The 4,997-nt window shown below is 36.4% G+C and overlaps 1 non-coding gene across 1 annotated transcript; it reads right to left on the bottom strand.

Moving 5' to 3' along the window:
• Nucleotides 1–1,754: 1,754 nt before the first annotated feature.
• LOC121222704 (small nucleolar RNA R71) lies at nt 1,755–1,861 on the bottom strand. Its single transcript, XR_005920068.1, has one exon. It is a non-coding gene; the product is annotated as a small nucleolar RNA R71 (small nucleolar RNA).
• Between the last annotated feature and the right edge of the window lie 3,136 nt (nt 1,862–4,997).

The following is a 4,997-nucleotide window of genomic DNA, read 5'->3' as shown; positions in this document are numbered from 1 at the left end:
AATAAGAGCTCATTTCTCACTTTTTCAATCATCCCGCATCCCATCATCTTTCACTCATTCATCATTCTCTCAACTCTTTTAGCTATCTTTCCTCTTCATCATCCTTGCATAAGAATTTTAGCAATTAAGCCTCTTAAAGAACCCTTGATCGGCCACCTAGGAGAGCCATCAGAAAAGGAGCAACGCAAAGAAGCGAAGGAGCCTCGTCGTCGGAGTCTTGGGTGACAGCCACTCTGAATTGAGTTTAATCTTTCTTTCCTTTAAATTTAGTTTAAAAATGTTTGCTATGTGTTCTTTGCTCTTGTTTACAACAATGATAGCTTAATTTTATTTAAGCTAGGATGATTATTTTGATTAAATAATATTTATTTGATTCATGCTTATAAAGTTTGTGCCTCAATCGATCATGTTTTCAATTAAAATCAAGTCTGTATTTTGTTCATACGTGATTGAAATGCACCTGAATTAGATGAGCGATCCTAACCAGACGATGACTAATTGACGCATAATTGAAATGTGCATGCTCAATTTAGATCCTAACCCAATTGAATTGTAGGTTGCATAACAACTCTAACCAAGCTCTGTTATCTGCATAATTTTTAGATTTGTGTGATTAAATTGTTTCAAACCTAACTCGTCCCTGTTACCTCACACGAACGCTAAGAAACCCTTAGTAAATAAGGATCAGTAAAATGCGTATTTACTAAGTAAAGGATTCTAGAAGGACCTAATGTGGTTTCCAAACTCATGAAAGATCGAGTTGCCATGAAATGTTTTTCCGAATGTTATTAAGCATGTTGATAATAAATTGAGTGTAATTAAAGTAATTGTCCTAGTTTATTTATGTTATAATTGTTGCAAATTGTGTTTAATTTTACTAAAATCTATTTCATTCATATAGTTTGCATACTTAGGATAATTTGTATTAGGGATCATTGTATTTAGTTTAATATGTTTTAATCACCACTTCTCAACTATATTGTGTTTTTATTTACCAAATTGTTAATATAATTTTACAAATTAAGTGAATTAGAACAAATACAATCCCTGTAGAGACGATAACTCGATACTTACTTATTACTTGATAACAACTGTGTACACTTGCACAAACCCCAGCGTTACAAGTTTTTGGCGTCGTTGCCGGGGATTGTCAACTGTTGCCATAGTCATTTTTTTCGTGAAATTATTTTTTTCAATTTGATTTATTTCTAACATTACAAACTTATTCTTTTTAATTTTTGTGATTTTCTTTTCAGGTGTTTATGAGCATAGATCGAATTATCTATTTACTCCCTGTAGACCCTGAAATTGAGTGAACTTTTAGAAAAAGAAGACGTGAATGAATAGCTCAAAGACAAGTCAAGATGGACCTTGGAAATTAGAATCAAAACCAAGGTAATGAAGCTGATCATGTATGAAATCCCATCCTCATTGTTGATGATAGGGATCGATGCATCAGACAATATGTTGTGCCACTTTTCAGTGGGTTAAACCTAGGAATTAGAAGGCTAGATATTGAGGCAAACCAGTTTGAATTGAAACCAGTGATGTTTCAAATGCTACAAATGGAGGTGAGTGATTCATTCAAGATAGCCGGTGTGATTGAAGACGCTTTGAGGTTGAAGTTGTTTCCGTACTCATTGTAAGATCGAGCACGAGCATGGCTCAATTCAGTGCCACCAAGTTCCATATCTACATGGTAAGAATTAGTAGAGAGATTTTTCGTTAAGTATTTCCCACCTAGCAAAAACGCTAAGTTAAGGAACGAGATCACAACTTTCCAACAATTGGATGAAGAGTCTTTGTATGAGGCTTGGGAGCGATTCAAGGAGTTATTTCGTAACTGTCCTCATCATGGGATTCCTCATTGTATCCAATTGGAGACTTTCTATAATGGTCTCAATGCACATACAAGATTGATGGTAGATGCTTCGGCGAATGGTGTAATTTTGTCTAAGTTTTATAATGAGACTTATGAGATCATCGAGAGGATTTCGAGTAATAACTCTCAATGGCCAAAAAATCGAACAGCTTCAGGAAGACGTGTAGCCGGAGTTCATGAAGTTGACTCTCTCACTTCGTTATCAGCTTAGGTATCATTTATTTTCTCTATGTTAAAACAGTTAACCGCTAATACTACTAATAAGTTTGCAGCTCAGCCACCAAGTCCCTTTGAAGTAGTTTCCTGTGTGTATTATGGAAAAGGTTATTCTTTTGATAATTGTCCATCAAATCTCAAGTCAATGTACTATGCGGGGAATGGATATCAGAATAGGAGTGGATAAGGACCCCAATCCAACTTCCACAATCCTTCATGGCGTAATAATCCTAATTTTTCTTGGAGCAACCAAAGAAATGGACCAAACAACAACTTATTGCAGCAAAGACCCAACCAATCTCAAGCGTTTAATTAGCAAGCTCTAGAACCACCTCAAGCTGAGGCATCAAACAGTTTGGAGAACTTGTTGAAATCATACATGGCAAAGAATGATGCTTTGATCCAAAGCCAAGCAACAACACTGAAAAATTTGGAAAACCAAATGGGTCAGTTGACTATGGAGCTTCGTATTAGACCGCAAGGAACCTTGCCGAGCAATACTAAGAATCCAAGGAATTTGGGTAAAGAACATATCAAGGTAGTGGCATTGCGAAGTGGTAAGACTCTGGAACCCCGATTGATTAATGTCGAAGATGAGCATGTTGAAAAGGAGGAAAGTCAACCAGATGTTGAAGTTCCCACACCAATGGAATCAGAATCTGCAAAGTCTGACAAGGTAAACCCTGACTTAGTGAATTCAAATATTTTAACATCTTATTTGGATGCAGATTTACCTATTTAGAAAAGTTGTCTGATTCAACCAAAAGTTCCATCACCTCTATATCCGCAAAGATTGTAGCAACACAAGCAGACATAGGAGGTGCAATTCAAGAAGTTTTTGGATGTTCTGAAGTAGTTACACATCAATATTCTGTTGGTGGAGGCTTTAGAACAACTGCCGAATTATGTGAATTTTATGAAGGATATACTGTCCAAGAAGAAACGACTGAGTGTGTAGGAGATTGTTGCCTTGACAACGGAGTGCAGTGCGTTCCTACAGAACAAACTGCCACTGAAATTAAAAGACCCAGAAAGCTTTACTATACCCTATAACATTGGTGAATCTTACTGTGGTAAAGCTTTGTGTGACTTAGGAGCGAGTATCAACTTGATGCCTAAGTCTATTTTCAAGATGTTAAGGATAGGTGAAGTAAGACCTACAATTGTGACTCTTCAGCTAGCGGATCGATCGTTAGCATATCCCGAAGGAAAGATCGAAGATGTTTTGGTAAGGGTCGATAAATTTATTTTTCTTACTGATTTTATTATTTTAGATTTTGAAGCATATAAGGAAGTGCCAATTATCCTTGGGAGACCTTTCCTTGCCACATGAAGAACGTTAATTGATGTGCAGAAAGGCGAACTTACCATGCGAATTCAAAACGATCAGGTAACCTTTAACATTCTTAAAGCGATGAAATTTCTCGATCTGGTAAAAGAGTGTTCAGTTATGGAAGAGGTAGAAATCTTGGTTTCTATGGAAAACAATTTTGAGGAAGATCCATTGGAGAAAGCCTTAGAGTTTGACCCTTTAGAAGATGAAGAAGGTGAAGAAAACATGGCTTTGATGGAAGCCAATCCGAGAAATTTTATTCAATCCACACGGTTTGAACTGTTGGAGTTAGAAGCCAGAGAATTTGTGCAACCCAAGTTGTCAATTGAAGAACCACCTAAACTCGAACTAAAGGTACTTCCTTCCCATTTGAAATACGTTTATATAGGTGACTGTTCTACTTTGCCTGTGATTATTTTAGCAGAACTATCGAAAGATCAGGGGGAACAACTAATTTCTGTTTTAAAGAGATTTAAGAAAGCAACTGGTTGGACAATAACTGACATTCGAGGTATAAGCCCTTGTTTTGGCATGGATAAAATCATTTTAGAAGAAGGTGAAAAAGCTCGGATTGATGGGCAAAGGAGGCTCAATCCTATTATGAAAGAAGTTGTGAGAAAGGAAGTGATCAAATGGTTAGATGCGGGAATCATCTATCCTATGTCAGATAGTTTGTGGGTAAGTTCGGTACAGTGTGTGTCGAAGAAAGGTGGAATCACGATTGTTGAAAATAAGCGTAATGAGCTAATATCAACAACAATTGTTGCCAGTTGGAGAATCTGTATTGATTACAGAAAGTTGAACAAAGCCACTCAGAAGGACCATTTTTCTGATCAGATGTTAGATCCTAAGGTAGTTATGCGATTCATACATAAGCATGTGTTTACACAATTTTAGATACCAAGAGCTATTATTAGTGATAAAGGTTTTCACTTTGTGAACAAATGGCTTAAGTGGTTGCTTGATAAATATGATGTGAATCACAAGATTGCTACTGCCTATCACCCCCAGTCTAATGGACAAGTTGAAAGAGTGAAGCGTGAAATTAAAGGTATCCATGAAAAGGTAGTATGCCCTAGCAGAAAAGATTGGTCTCGAAGGCTCGATGATGCATTGTGGGCCTATTGAACAACATTTAAGACTCCGTTAGGAATGACTCATTATTAGTTAGACTTTGGAAAGACATGTCATTTGCCATTAGAGTTGGAGAATAAAGCTCACTAGGCTTTGAAGCAGTTAAATTTTGATCTAAAGTAGGCCGGTGAGAGAAGGATGTTACAATTGGATGAGTTGGAAGAGCTGAGGTTGTTTTCCTATGAGAATGCCAAAATGTGCAAAGAAAGATCAAAGAGATGACATGATAGTCATATACAACCTCACGAGTTTAAAGAATGTTAGGAGGTTTTGTTGTTTAATTCAAGGCTGAAACTATTTATTACATTTAATTAATTCTGTCTAAGGAGATTGGAACTTAAGTGGGACCGCTATGACCCCTCCAATCTTTCCTGGGAATTAATTTAATGTAATTTGTTATGAAGAAATATTCTAATTAAAATTTTTAAGTTT

Source organism: Gossypium hirsutum, chromosome D10 (genome assembly GCF_007990345.1).
Source record: "Gossypium hirsutum isolate 1008001.06 chromosome D10, Gossypium_hirsutum_v2.1, whole genome shotgun sequence".
In the NCBI taxonomy this organism is placed as follows: Eukaryota; Viridiplantae; Streptophyta; class Magnoliopsida; order Malvales; family Malvaceae; genus Gossypium; species Gossypium hirsutum.
The sequence above is the reverse complement of the archived record's forward strand: the minus strand, read 5'-3'. Positions and strand labels throughout refer to the sequence as shown.